This window comes from Python bivittatus, unplaced genomic scaffold (genome assembly GCF_059951505.1).
Source record: "Python bivittatus isolate LINGU-HERP-01145 unplaced genomic scaffold, Pbiv_v1 ctg000350_np1212, whole genome shotgun sequence".
NCBI classification, from domain to species: Eukaryota; Metazoa; Chordata; class Lepidosauria; order Squamata; family Pythonidae; genus Python; species Python bivittatus.
Window position 1 is genome coordinate 8501862 of NW_028277074.1, and position 16660 is coordinate 8518521.

Consider the following 16660-nt stretch of genomic DNA (forward strand, 5'->3'; position numbering starts at 1 on the left):
AGAAGGACTATGTATAAGAGGATATATTGCTTATAAAGTGAAAGTGATTTAGTCACTCTAATGACTGTACTTCTATTCAATTTATTTCAATAAATTTGATTAAAGAAAACTGTGAGAATTGTGCTTGGAAAATGATCGTGTTCAATTTTAGGCAGCTGCCAAAGAAACTAACATATAATTGGATCCAAGTAAATGACAAACTGCACATTACATTTTCTTTGCTATTCTGGGTTCCAGTATAGACACTAGTCTCAGGTTAAGGGACTTGCTGCCTGCTATAGTCAACATCAGATCTGTGGTCCTGCTCCTGCAGTCTGCTTACCAAAAAAGAGTAAGTTCTTTTCAATGGTTTCCCCACCCCACTCCAATTTACCAAGTATGGAGGTCAGTTCCGATTGGAACTCTGAAAAAAGACTTTGTTAAACCCCTTTACAGTGCTATAGATTTTGAAGGACTGACAGACAGTTTTTTTTAATACCAGAATTATATATTGTGAAATAATAGTAATAATGTGAATCCAAGTTAATTGCTATTAGGTCTAGTTAAAATCAGTGTGAAAAAGTTAGTCATGACTAACTTAAGATCGAATGATTTCACTATGAACAAATTAACCTAGTCTGGGATGAGTTACTGTGCAGTTAATTGAATTACTTTTCACTCAAGTGAACCACACTGGAAATAATTTGCTCATAGATTGGATTATAAATCTATAAGCAAACAAATATATGTGCTTTCCAAACTTGAGAGTGTATTACTTTCATTTGTTATTCACTCCTCTTATAGAACTAGACAACAATATTTCTAATTGAACAGGTAGAACAAAAATGTTTCTTATGGGATCTGTAAAAATATGTTAGACAATGCTGAATTTAGAATTTTGCCAGTAATGCCCATTGCACATTTCTTCTTCTGAAAATAGCTAACTAAAGAAACAGCAGGCTGTTGTGTTAAAGTGATGTTAAATGGGTTAATCTCAGACCATAAAATATGCATAATTCAAAATTAGCATGTACTTTCCTATAATAGCAACTTCTAAAGTTAAGTAATATATTTTAAGAGATTTACTCTCTAAAGTGGAAAGTATAAAATTATAATTCACGCAATGCTGCTTTCATTAAAACAATGCAAAACTTTTGCTTTAGATGCTAAAAAAAATAGTTGTATGTCAACAGCGGTTTGACAGATTTGCCTCACATTATTAAGTAGAACTGATCTACAAGAAATAGTAAAATAAAATTTGCAAACTATTAACCATTAGAATGACTAACTAATATTGCAGCCAAGGCTCCTTCTGTGTTTATGCACTAGATACAAAAATGTTAAACCACAGCAACTAGTATCAGTATACTTATTATTTTATAAGCAAAAGGAACTGGCCACCTGCTCTGGCTTACTTTATTATAATCAGCAGGAGTAAGCAGCATGGCACCCACTAATTTCCCTTCCTTATTACTGAAAAAAATAACAATGGGAAGTGTATATGCAGCAAAACAACTGTGCTTCTAGTATCATTTTTATTTTCAAGAATACACATAAGTGATAATTACATCCTGCTATTGCTCTCCACCAGCTGATATTTAAAGTTAGGTTCCTCTAATCATCCGGATTAGGATTCAAGATTTGTAGCCACTAATAACACGAACCTTCTTGATTATGTGCTGTCTCCCTTTTTAACTGTTTAAATTGGTGGCACACGTCATTCTAAGGACAACAAAATCCATAGTTTAATTCTGTATTGTGTAAATAATCTCTTGTATTGGTTTTCCTGATTGAAGACTGACGGAATTCCTTGTATTTTGTTATAATAGGAAAGAGACTTCTAATACTGTATGTGTGTGAGAGAGAGGGAAAAAAAATTATAACCAGCTTGTTATATTATATATGGCTTTATATGTCTCTTCCTTATCTCTTTCACATCAAGTTAAAACAAAAACAAAAAAAACAAAACCTGCTTAAACTTCAGATGCTACAGCATTGTCTTCTAGTCAATGGAGCACTGGTCTAGTTTTGATCTCCTTTTTTGCCACCTTTCCAGCTCAATAATATAAATTTTCCTGGTGATTATTAGAATTATATGCAACACTCCAAGAGTGGTCTCACATATATTTATATAATGGCATTACTACCTTTTCAATAGTGCATAGTTAAACTGTGAATTTGCTGCCAGCAGTTGTGGTAATGGCAGCCAATTTGTATGATTTTAAAAGGGTGCTGGACAGGTTTATAGAGGATCAGGCTTTCAATGGCTATTAATATTGATGGTGTTCTGAATTGTGAGCAGCAGGCCTTAAATACTGGTTGTTGAGAAGCAGCAGCAGAAGAGGACCATCATTCTTTCATTCTAGCTTCTGAAATTTCCAAATGATCCAGTTAGCCACTGGGTGATACATAATGCTGGACTAGGTGGGCTTATAGCCTAAACACGTAGGACTTAGCATGATTACAAAATCTTCCTGAGATATAAAGTAGAACATGGAGAACCATCTCAGTTTTTTTTTTCTTCATATAAGTTGGTGCTTTGTGATTGGCCATGTCCTTCATCGCAGTTGCCTCCCACATGACAACTCTTGTGTGGGAGTACCCATAACATGCTTTCAAAATTAAAATTTATCTGATTTACAGCCAGCTGACTCTACAATGACTCTGGGTGGCTTACATTATAAAAGAAATAATAATAGAAGAAACTATGAATGTCCAGACAAAACAAACTCCATATGACACACGAAACACCCCTTTTTGCACAAATGTAACTATTATAAACATATAATATCATATGTGCAAAGATGGGCTTATAATTAGATGGAAAGGGGCACACAAATAGACCAATTTCTGATAAACAGCTCTACCTACAATCTAAATTCAATAGTATAGATGCTGACTGCTGATGCAAGCTAGTTTTTATTAAAACCATTATCCTTGAATTTCTTATTTCTGTTTTCCATAACATAACTCTTTCTGACTTAATTTTCAGTGAAATTTTCAGTGAAATCAGAAAAAATATAAAAATTAAATTATACACTTAACAGCTCATCTGGGGTTTTGAACTACACTTAATAAACAAAGTTCTAGATAATTAAGGCTACAATTATTTATATATTTTACCAGTAAACAAGCCTTATTGCATTGCGAATAGACACAACCCCATGGCATACTTGAATAGATGAACACATCCATGAATGCCTGGGTGGGGGAAGTAAGGGGGCAAATGCTGGTAGGTTTTTGAGTACAATGTAAAGCACAGGCTTGCCACCAAGATACTTAAATAACCTTCTTTTCCAACCAGACATGACCATCTGGTACAAGAATCCTGGGATAAATTGTGATCTCCCATTTTCAAAAGTAAGAGGAGCTGAGGCTGGGAACCACACTAAATTTTTCAGTGGTGGCCCTAGTACTGTTGAATAGCCCTTTTTTAGAGATTAAACTTACTTTGGTATAAGTGACCTTTCAGAAGGCATTAAAGATGAAATTCTTCCAGAGGGCTTTTCAAGTTGAGGACTGGGCATTACCATGATGATTGTTGTCTGCTGCTCTATTGCTTTTAACTGATTTTTATCTTGAAATAATACTAATACTAATACTAATACTAGTAATCCTCACTTAATAACCGTCCATTCAACTGTCTGAAGTTACGATAGTGCTGAAAAAAGTTACTTATGACCGGTCCTCACACTTACAACTGTCACAGCACCCCTGTGGTCACGTGATCGCAATTCAGGTGCTTGGCAACCAGCTCACACATTCAACGGTTGCAGCACCCCAGAGTCACATGATCTCCATTTGCAATCTTCCCAGCTGACTTCTGGCAAGCAAAATCAATGGGGAACTGCTTGATTGCTTAACAACCACGTGATTCACTTAGCAGCCATGGTGATTCACTTAACAGCCACCTCAAAAAAAATTGTAAAATCAGGTGCAGTTATGTGATGCTTTGCTTAATTACTACCCTGCTTAACAATGAACTTTCCAGTCCCTATTGTAGTGATTAAGCAAGGACTACTTGTACTAATAGTAGTACTAATACTAATTGTAGAGGTTTTAGTGAATATACTATGGATATTTTTAAATATCCTAGGGTTTTTTTGCATACCACCAAGAGTCTGATTTAGAGTGCAGTAGGAGAGAGAGAGATCACAAGGTAAACTCAAACTCCTTCTATGTTTTGTTTTAATAATGAAAGGGGTTACTGGTTTAGGAGCCAGAACCATTCTTTCAAGACTCCTAACAAATGCAGAATGGGATCAGGACCAAATAAAACCAAAATGAAAATAGAAAAACCTCTTAAAATATAAATCAGTCTTGGAGCTAAAAGTGTCTTAAACACATTTATCTCAAGCCTCTACTTTTTCACCCAATCTTGTCATATTTCTTTTTTAGAATTGCACATTATTTTTACACTGAACTGCGTGCAAAGAAAGAAGAACACACCATTTATCAAGATCTTTCATTTATATAAAAGTCAAAGTCAAACATTTATCAAGATCTTTCATTTATATAAAAGTCAAACTTGGGCAATAAGATTAGTTTCATTGAAACTAAGAGGCAGAAGGCTATTTGAAAAACCTTTCAAATGACTAAGGGCAGCCACAGCAGTCTCCAAATTATCTAGCAAAGAGTCTATAAGCAGTTCCATTTAACTAATGTAGCTTTACCACCTATTTAAAAATGTAAGTTTTCATAAATTGGCTAAAAAGTAAGACCCTACTAAAGATTAAAGAGTCCATAATCCTCTGACCATTTGCTTTTCTGGGCTGACAAGCTTGTTGGCATGGTTTACCAGCCAAGTTATCATCTTAGGGAAATGATTCTTTGTGTAACTATTAAAAAAAAAAAACATCTGAAAACTGAATAGGTTATTACTATGGCACATATAATACTCAATGCTGTAGAGAAATGGATTGTATTACACATAATAGTCTAACAAGAAATGCATTACTTTGGACTTGATCATAAAATGAAGACTGAGTCATTCAGTATAAAGCAAGACAAAGTAGATAACGAGCAGGAAGAAAATAGGTTTTTTTCCCCCCACATTTTGTAATTATTGATGTGGAAGTATAGGGAATGAAAGTGAAAGGAATTTGGGAAAAGCAGAAGGACTATTGAAAGACTGGCCATAAAGCTTAACAAAAAGTACTCTAGATTAAGAATTAAGTTATATAATTAATAGGAGAAATAGATTGAAAATAAAGGATAAAAATTACAGATTTGAGAAAATAGAAATAAAAGGCAGCAGAATAACTCTGAGTATCTCTCCCTCTCTCTCTCCATTTGAACCTGCTTAACAAATTCTAGTAAAACTCTGAGACTCAAATAGCACAACAGCATTTCCCCAAAGACCCCTGTTATTCAGAGTTTGCATAATGGATAACACTTATTAGCTGGCTAGTCATGTTACAGTCAGACACCCTACCACATCACCTAGCTTGTCCTCTCAGTTTTATTTATATATGTAAGAAAGCTACAATAAGGTGCATGACTCTGCAAAGCTAGAAAATCCATCATTTTCTGAATTACTTTTAAAGTTATCTGAAGCAATCTAAAGGGGCCTGAAGGGCTCACATTACTTTGGAGGCTTGATCTGGTGATTCAGTTCAGAGATTAGATTCAAGGGAATGATTCAAAAGAATAATTCATTTGCTTTAATTGAAACACCAATAGATATCTCTTCCTTTTGACAATATCACTGGGTGCCACAAGGTAATAATAATTCTGTTTCAAATATATAAAGCTTGTTTAATTCATATTTAGCAAAACCCAAAGAACTGTCTTGCTTAGGAACTGCATGGAATACACAAATCTTTAACTTTCTCCATAAGAATGTACCCATAAGAAATCATTGGGTCTTTTTAGAAAAAGTGTTCTCAATAAAATTGATGTAATAAGCAGTAACACACAAAATATAAAACTCTTGATATCAAGTAAAAGAACTCTGCAGCCGTTTTGTTCTCTGATTGTGCTTATTGGATTTGAAAGGAATTCCACAACAAAATGATAAAATACTTTTGCAGAGATTGTAATTGAATCCCTATTAATATGAAAGCAATCTACCATCTCCTTTTCCATCTGCTTAATAAAATCTTCTCTATTCAACAAGGATACGTATAGGAACTATTCAAAAGATGCATTTAAATTATTGTCAAATAAGGCTACCAATCTGATCTGGAATCATTATAACATCTGTGTCACTTGAGATAATTTTAACTACCAAGAAATGAGATACTAGGAAATAATCTAGATGGAAATAACTTCAGTCTAGAAGAAAAGAAATGGTGTTCACAATGAGGATTAATAGAATGCCAAATATCTACAGTATTAGATTTGCACATATAATTTTACTTTCATAACTTTTAAAGTATCATAAAAGTTGAGAGTATAATTTGGGTGTGAATGTGGGTCATGGTCTGATAAAGCATCCAATGTTTTATTCAGATAACTTCCAATTATTCTATCACTGGAAAACAAACGTTGGAAACAATTATGTGTTTGTTCTGGAAAGTCAGATCATATAGATTGATTAATGCTAAACACTGATCTTCCAATCTATATGAGTATTAAAAAGTGAGCATCTTCATCTGATATTTCTTCCTCAGTAATAATTTTAGAAAATTGATTAATAAAGTTTTCAACACCCACTGGACTTTTAGAGTTGCCAATTGCATGCACATTGCCATCCAAGCTTTCTGTAAAAGCTGTTTATCTTTCATTTTAATTATGAAGCAAAAGCTTCAAGCCAGTAGATTTCTCAAAGAAATCTCATTGGATAGTGAAAAAAAAAAAAATATGGCTGATCCTTCTGAAACTCCTTTGCCTTCAGTGATTCAAGCTACACAGTCTAACAGAAGTATTTTTACTAATCCAGAGGTCAGCAACACAGTGTCAATGGACACTTAGGTATCTGCCTGCATTCTAAATGATGCCTGAGTCCACCCAATCTTAAATCAAAATAAATGCAGGAGTTGTCATATCTCACAAGATTTTTTGTGATATATCATGAGATTTCAGGACACTATCACCCACTGAATGTTTTTGCAGTATTTCAAGTTTGGGAGCACCGAGCACATTATTTGTGAAATATGGCCGGGGCAGACCAGAAAATATTAGTGATCTCCATATTCATTTGTCATCTAAAACATTATATATCCTTCCTAGGATTTCCCAAGTTTTCATTCTAGCATTTAAAATTGTTTTGATAGCCCTCACTGAAATCTGATGTCTGTCATTTCATTTTTTACTATTCACTGAAACTGACACCAGGGCCTTTTCCCTCTATATTCTTCTTGTTACCATTTTTCACACTGTCATTTATCATCTTACCCAATGTTCTCTTTCCTGCTTCCAAATCCTCAAAAATCTTCTCTGTTCCCTTCTAGTTTTAACTTATGCTAAACATTTTGGGTATACGCTATCTGCACTTTGCTATTTGGGTTTTTTGGCCATTATAAATATTACAATACTGTAAATACACTCTTCTGTGTTACAAAATGATCCAATGTAGCATTTCCCCTTCCAGTATTTTAAAAAGCACATACTGAGATGACTATTATCTATAATAACTTTAGGGTCCATTTCCAGTGGTAAAACATGGCCATTAAGAAAGCATTAAGAAGGTGCTGTCCTGAATCATTTCTTTCAAACTGGGTAATAAACCCCATGATAGAAAAGTACCTTCTTTGGGGAAAATATGCTAAGGATTAGCACCTGTGAAGTAATTCAGACTTGTTACCTGATATGGGCTATTAGTAGTGAATGTTCTTATGTTTTGTTATTCTTCTTATTTTTTTCTTGTGTATCAAACGTCAGTTTTCATGAAAATTGCCTTACAGCTGCAGAGTTCCCACCTAGCTGTGAAATGATAGTTGAACATTGGTTTGGATTTCTGCAGGACTTTTGACACCAGATGGGATGCCCGGCAGCATGTGTCCTGTCAGTCAGCCTTATAGAAAAATTGTCAGTGATGACTTAGCTCTCCTTCCATAGTGGGATCAGTGACCCTTCAACTGCATGAAAAGAGGATGACATGACAACACACCTTCTATAATACACCACAATATGTTATTTTTATTGCTGTAGACATATTGACCTTCCAGTCAGACAGGCCTGAAAAGTGCTTGCTACACTCATTTTATGTTGCTCTTTGTATTTCAGATTGTGTCATCTAATCTTTTTATCATTCAGTACATGGATGTTGCTGGGAAGCTATGTGCAAACAGCCATTATTCCATAACAGAATTATTATATTTTAAAGTATACACTTCTATTTCAATAACAACCACCACCACCAGTATTGTTTATATGCAAAGTTTACATTCATAGTAAGGTAAAAATATGTTCTGTTCATTTTAGATTGCAATCTTGTACCTATATTACACTTTATAATTATATATAAATAAGCCATACTATTTTCAGTGAGATTTGTTCCCAAATAGCATGCATCATGAATCATAGCCATAGCTCTTTGAAGCACTTTCTGTGTATGTGTGAGTGTTCCTCCGAGCAGAAATCTGACCTGACCACTGATTGGTAAAGCAGGTTTTATAACTATAATAGAAAGGAGGTTTATTTATAGGAAAGACATTATGTGCTCTATGTATTCTGTGCTCAGGAAAAAAGGCAAAAGAGAGTGCTTAACTTAGCAATTTCTTACATGAAGAGCAGGGAGAGTGATAGACAAGGAGGGCCACGGAGTCAATCTTTAACAATCTACACCCTAATGTCCTATTGGGGTTATTAGGTGATAAAATGCAGAACAATCAGCACTACTGAATCCCTAACTCCAACATTTTCTTCACTTGACTGAGCAAGGAAGCAATCTCCATAGCAGAGAATTCCCTAATTTAGAAACTTAATTAAGGAATTTTCAGTTTTTTAGTAGGCCTGGACTGGGGTACCATAATTTTAATATAGGCTAAAAGGAAATACAGACAAAATATTTTGGAGTGTAACTTTGTTTTTTGTGGCCTTGCATTTGAAAATAAAGGCATTAGGAAAACAACCTGAAGCAAAGTTGTTTCCTGTCTGCTCCTGGCTATTTCTCATATCCTTCATACCGGAATTTCAAAATTTCACAATAATACTGTAGAGAAGCAGAAGGGTCTTCAGGGATGCAGTAATATTAGAAATAAGAAAGAAATAAGTCAGAGGTTGTGTCTAGGATTAGGAACAAGGATGTTTAGGACACACAACATAATAGAATTATAAAGCATAATTCCTAATTATATCGCAAATATTGAGTTTACTTTTGAATCTGAAAATAAACAAGAAATAGGACATATTAATAATGCATATAACTACAAGTTATAGATCACAACTTAATGCCTGCGAACATGCAATGCATTGGGAGAATCTCAGATTCAATCCCTGAAATATAGTACTGTATGTCATTCAAAATATTCTGGTAAAGTAATAAGTAGTAAAACTGAAAAACTCTTGCTTGGGAACCCACTGCCCCTTAGAACAGATACTACAGATGTACCATAGGTGTATGGAATGCTAAGGCAGTTTATTAAATAGTGAAGATGACCCATAAAATATCACCTTGTGCTGTTGGTTGCTTGGTGTCATAAATATTTTGTGCAAATTAACTCAGCTGTGAACAAGAATCATGTCTTTTATCTTAAAAGATTATAAATACATACAATTGAACATAATGATTCTTCAAATACATCACCCTACTTAAAATATATAGTTATTACTATTAAATGGAATTATGGACAGAAAAGAGAACATGGTAGCCATTCATATTAATTCACAAAGGCCACTTTTAGACAGATCCTTGGTATTATCCTTCACAATCAGCTGTAAATAGAAAGCATTCCTTTATGCAACTTGCTACGATAACATTTTCTAAGTCAATGGAAAGACCAAACACACCCACTGGAGAATGCTGCTAATTACATGATCATGCTGTGTTTTCTGCAATGGTGAGTGGACACAGATCTGGTAATAGCAGCTATAAATATTGACATATTCTAATGCTGAAGTGTGTACCTTCTAAATGTAATTGCCATTCTACTCTTGTGTTTTGTAAGCAGTATGATTACAAACTGCATCTTATTTTTTTCCATAAATCCTTGTTGTCACATATTTTTGTAACATTATAATAAATGTTCTGTTTTATAAGAGAGCAGTTTCACTTAAACAGAGTTCTTACTCTGAAAACAATGTGAGCTATTATATTTCACTGTGCCAAGGCAACTTGACAGAAACTGGTGAATTTATTCCAGCAGCATATGGCATGAAGATTCTTGTATAAAGAATGAATGGATTTCTTTTCACAAATAAATGTTTTGCTTTGTTCTTATAGCTATGATTTATCACTCCTAGAAGCTATATAAATGTTCACAGCTATCACTCATTTTATCCCAGTATGGAGAACATTTTAATTATGATTTATAATGACACTATTCTCTTCTGGTTGTGAATATATGAAGTATTTTTAAAAGTATGCTTTGTGAATCAAGGTTTTATTCATAGACTAGGAAGTAGGAAAAGATACAAAAATGAAGTGACATCAGCTAATATGAGGGTGGGAGAAAATATATGTGTGTCTGTAAGGATTGTAGGCAAGGATACGACCTGAAAGATTCTGAACCAAAAGCAATGTATAATAGAGTAAATTTATTTTATTTGTCTCACCAATGTGAATTTTCAAATACAATTTCTTTCACTTTTCTTGAATCTTGCTGCATCTCCTTTGCCATTAGGAAATGTTGAATCTTCATTTTACTATCATATTTTCAGAACATTTATATAATTTTGATTAAAATTATAGTAGCCACTGAATACAATTGGCTTCAACTGCTGTTATAAGGATAAATGAAATGTTCCTGACTGTCATACAACTTAACTACCAGTGCAAGTGGATGCTCTACAGATGTTTCCTTTCCATTTTATTTGAGCATGACATTTAGCTTGGATGGACTCATACTGTGCTTATTACATTATCTTCAACTTTTTCAGCAGTTACTTAAGAGATAATTTGTGTTACTGACAGCATTGAGGCATCTCTGATAGATCCATTTATATTTTCTTTTAATAGCTTAATTGTAGGGCTGTGATTCATCTAGTTCATGGCATGTTAAGAAGAAGAACAACCATGTTAAAAATAGAAATTCTTGTTTGGTTATGCTAAATATAAATAGAAATTCTCTCTAAATGATCCCCCTCTAAACATGAGCTTTGATGGATCATTGCATTCAAGTTGGTTTCTGGAACAACAACAACAATAAGCAACTAGATATTTTGTTATTTTAATAAATGATTTATATTTAAAAAGGTAAAGGAAACATTCATTGAAACAGGGGTTTTCAGAAACAAAATAACAAGCAATGCTTCAGATTAAATCTAGATTCTGACTTGAGTCAAACTGCTTTGTACTCTGAAACACCCTTTTTGAATTAAATGTGAAGTGCTGCAGAGACCTTAAACTCAACTGTCCAAAAGAAGGGAATAACAAGAAGTTTCTCAAAGAAAGGAGAGAGAATGATGACTGCATCTGATGGATGGATAGGACTGGTTTTGTTGTAAGCTGTTTTCAGATATCGCCATACAGTTATTAATGCTTGTTTCAAACACTTCTCAACTCAAAATTTGCAAATCACATTTTGGAATATGTTATCTTCAAGATACATAAAAATGTGTTTATAAATATTTTTAAACCCTACAATGAGCAGCATAAAAAATCTATGAAAGATTCTAAAGGTCCTGAGCCCAATTTAAATCTGTATAAGGAGGAAGGCAAGCCTCAATTCCATTGACCAAAGAGTGACCAAAGAGTTTGACAACAGAGGTCCCACCATATAGCCCAATTAAATATCAATATTAAACATTACCCTTGCCTACAAAAGCTCCTTTACTGAGAATTGAAGAATGTAAAGCAGTAAATAAGTTAATCTAAGCTATACCAAATATATATATATCAAATTGAGACACTTGAATAGGACTTTGAAAGTGGCCATTCAACCCAAAGGTGCTGCTCACTATCTGGGTTGTGGCATTTTTGCCAGCAGTAATTTCTGGACTGCTTCAAGTGTTCCTTGAAATAACTCAACTCGGTCATACATGTATCACCAATATCAAATTTCATATTTCGTACAACTGGTTCATCAACCTAAGGCTGCGGTATTCAAACTGTGTTCCCTGGAACTCCAGGGTTCCGTGAACATTATCCAGGGGTTCCACATGACAGTTTCTGTTTATACTGTATGAAATGTATTATGCAGCATTCATTGTAACACTTTGTTCAAATAAAATATATTACATGAAACTTATGTATTAATGAGTTCTGTACTGATTTTTCACATGGAAAGGGTTCTGTGGATACCTCAAGTGTGAAGACCACTGACCTAAGGTGATAAAGGTCTCTCCTTGCTACAGATGTTAAATTACGATACTGGATCAAGGAGGATTTCACACTTCTTTTTAAATTTGTTTTTAAGTGGAATGGTATGGCCTTATCTATAGCAAATATATCTTCCTATATCTGAGCTCTAGCCCCTGTATCCTATATACAAATGTGCATTCAAAAACAGATCTGTATTTTCTCACTTATTTTAAGTTAATTAAGGTAGAGTTTGATGAAAAAAAGAGACCTCAAGTTTATACCCATCTGATGCTGATCGGAAAAACATTGAATCTGATCCACATTCAACTTTCATAGTTGAAAGTATTAGCTTCTTATTTACAATTAAGATCAAATCATAATATTAAAATATATAAATCATTGAATTTATTATCCAATAATTTATTAGGCTGAATTTTTATTTGTTTCTTTATTTATAGTTTTTGTTAGTTTGTTACAGCATGTGTGTGTGTGTGTGAAATAATAATGAAAATAATGACTATAGATTCAAATCAATCTGAATAAAGACCTCCTCATTAAGGTTATGGACCATAATCTGTCATATTGCCCTAGTGCAGATTGGTAGATAGATATTTTTCAGCTTTGCAGTCTAGGGCCAAGAGACAGTGACTGGCCCAAAATCATCTGCCATTTTTCAAGTTTAAGGGAACACTAGAATCTGGCTTCTCCCCATTCCTAGTCCAGCACCTTAATCATAGACCACATTGACTCTTAGATCTCTCTCTCTCTCTCTGTCTCTCTCTCTCTCCCCCCCCCCACTCTCCCTGTCCCTGTCCCTGTCCATCTCTATCCACACACACATGGCAATACAACTACCTTTATTGTATTTATCCAATACAAATCCAAATTTATCCAAATTTATTTCACAATGGTTCAAAATTGAAAGACTTAAGAAAAAACCAGTCTAAGTTAAATGAATGCAGGAGGTTCAAATCACCTGAAATCTCATATAGAACATGAGATTTATACAATGGTTTGAACTAAGTCAGATTAGAGCCAAATCTAGTTGCCCTGCCATTTTAGAAACTGAATTCTGTTATAATATTACATATAATTGGATTTAAATTGTCCTTATGATATACAAATTGTTCTTATCAATTATATACAAACATAATTATATACAAACATGCTTAACTTTAAGAGTCTGACTTTTAAAAAAGATATAATACAAAATAGATTTTGGTGTTCCCATTTGCCTCATGAATGAAGTAATCATACTTTTACCTCTTTGTATACAGATAATCTACACAATTTTGTTCAGCCCAATCATTTATAAAACCTGATTGCATCAGATCCAGACAGTGGCAGCAACTGGACCCCCCAAAATATTCAAAATTAATGGGTTTCTAGTCAAACCAATTTTTTCAGCTATTTGTTTTTTGACTTACTTAAGAATGGGAAGCAAGTGAGATGAGGGACTAATCATGTTAATTGCTTTTTTTTTTTTTTTTTTTTGCCATAGCAAGAATAATTCCTAAAAGTGAAAAATATTTTGGAGCCCTGCTGTAGGCTGGCAAGATAGAAAAGGGCTGCATGAAAAGTATATCTAAAAGCAAAAAGATTAAAATGTGACTGACTTGGAGAATCTGATCCATTAGTTTTAGCCTAAGAAGGTATCTGCCCCATCAGTGGCTATTTAACAGGTCAAAGAATTAATTGAAAGAAAGTGAGAAGAAAGGTGGCTTCTTCATCTTTCCTTCAGGAATAGTGCCTGTGAAATGCAGGAAGGCAGGAGAAAGAATGCTATTTTACCACATCCTTTCCCATACATTTCTCTCTCTTCTATAACAAGAATCACCAGAGTAATAGAACCCACCTAATGCTATGCACTGAACCAATGCCACAATTTATTGGACTTGTTGCCTCTTGGGATAAAGCAGAAGGCAAGACGTGTGTCTGCAAACTTGTAATATTCTTGGCTGGTAACTCTACCACCTATCTTTGAAGGCTCATCGAAGGGGATAAAATCGAGAGAAACAGGAAGCATTCACACTGGGAGCAACAGAGGAATTTTTTTTTCAAAAATACTTTCCCTTTTGTTGCAGTTCTGATCCTCTGAAACGACCATTCTGGAAGACTGTATAGAGCAAAACGTTTTAGTCAAGAATAACTTTGCTACTTGTACTTGAAGATTGTTTGGCTTGTCCTTGTTTACTTTTTTGCCTCTCTGTGCTGCATGAGCCTTGGGGGAAGAATCAAGTTTCTTCTGCCACTACCTGAACACATGCATATATCTTTGCTATATATTCTTGGCTGGCTATAGCTACATTATTATATTTTGCTTTATTTGACTGAAGATTGTTTTAACTGTTTCTGACACTTGTGGTAGCCAAACCAATGATTTTAAACTGCTCAACTACAGATTAATTGGCCATTTTTCATTCCAGAAACTGATTTTGCCACTGATTCAGAATATATATATATATATATATATATATATATATATATATATATATACACACACACATACATACACACACACACATACACACACACACACACACATACATACATACATACATATTTGGATATGCTTCAATATTCTCATGCCTTGTGATATGCAGCTGGGAACCTGGAGATGAACTTAGGAAACATGTGGCACAATTGGGATGCAGCAGCAGTAAGTTATTCAGTAACAAGTTTGATGCACAACCAGAATGGAAATGCCTGGAAATAGAACACAAGGTGCCATGCATTTGAAAAAGTATATTGAGAAAGACCTTCAGCTATGAGCAATAACTGATGCAGAACTCTTATCTGACTATTTAATAGCCAGATATTTTGAGGGAAGCTGAAACATGATATCTGTAGAATGGAATGTGCTTGATCCAGATAGCAACTGACCTAGGATAAGGGTACCAGTAAAGGAATTTAGAGCTGACCTTGAGGACAGAGAAGGAATGAATGAGCTGTTAAGGGGGGACTTGCAAAGCAGACAAGATGACAAAGCATGAGAAGAAAACTCAAACTAACCTTGCCTTGATTTTGTTTAGTATAAGATGGGACTGAGAAAAACTTGGACAAACTTTCAAAATTCCATTATTCTACCTCAGTACAATAATCAAGAGCATCCCTGCCATGCCTGTTTTTTTGACCACGGATAAGCACTAAATGAGAGCAGAGATGCAGAAAACTCTAACTTTTTGTTTGCCATCTAATGGTTGTCTAGATGTTTGTAAGATAGTTCTGGTAGCCTTAGATACAGAACACACAGTTGAAACATTCTTTAAAATACCAAATAGAAATTTTAAAAAACGATAAGCTAGATTTGTTGCTTCCACCTTTCTTTCCCTCTACTCGCTGTCAGTTTGGTCAGCATAACACAGTGAGAGTTGTGAGTAGAGAAGTAAGGAATGTCTTGGTGGACACAAATAAGGCTACATATCTAAGTTGCAATAATCCAGATGCGGCAGTGGCTTAAAAAAAAAAAAAAAGACCTCTCTTTCCTAATGACCATGTGGATTTTTTCAGCATAGTTACAGTACCCATGCACATGAATTACTTGAAAGAAAGCTTAATAAACAAAATAGCCTAATAATTAGAAAGCAAATAAAACAATTTAAATATAAACTGCTATAACTATTTAACATTCTTATTATAACATTGTCAGCATTCCCATATACATTTCTCTTCCTTTCTCTTTTCACATTTTTCTATTTCACTAAATCAACAGCTACTATTTAATACTGTTCTAGGAATACTTTTATCAATGCTCTTTTTTTTTTTTTTTTTGGCCTCATATGAGAGTTGCTGTTGCCTTCTAATCAGAATTCATTGAGTTTTAAGCAGAATATTTAAACACACATTCTAATATCATTATGTGCAGCTTCTACAGATGTTTAATCAACAGGCAATCTGGTCCTCAGGTGATACTTTAATGGTTGTGGTACAAACATCACACTTCCCACTTACCATGCTCCCTTCAGTTATTATTTCCATTTTCACCATAATGATATACTAGTGTGGTGCTATGGAGTCAGAATTGATAGCAGCTAATGTACCAGCATACAAAAATTATTATGTAGCATTATCATTATGTGGCTTGTGTTTTATAGCAGAATCTTTATTTGATGCAAAGATTGGTCCCCAAGAGTAGATATTTCTATGCCAAACAAAATGATGCTATGTGCAAACCAAATGACTGCTTGTACAAACCTACATAAGATTCATTTCATATGCACAATCCCTAATTATTGTGGAAAGGGAATGGAGCGTACATTTATTCAGCTCATGCCATTTTATTGAGTGTAAATGTTCTCAAATCCCTGTGTGTTGAGTCTAAGGTATGATAATCTA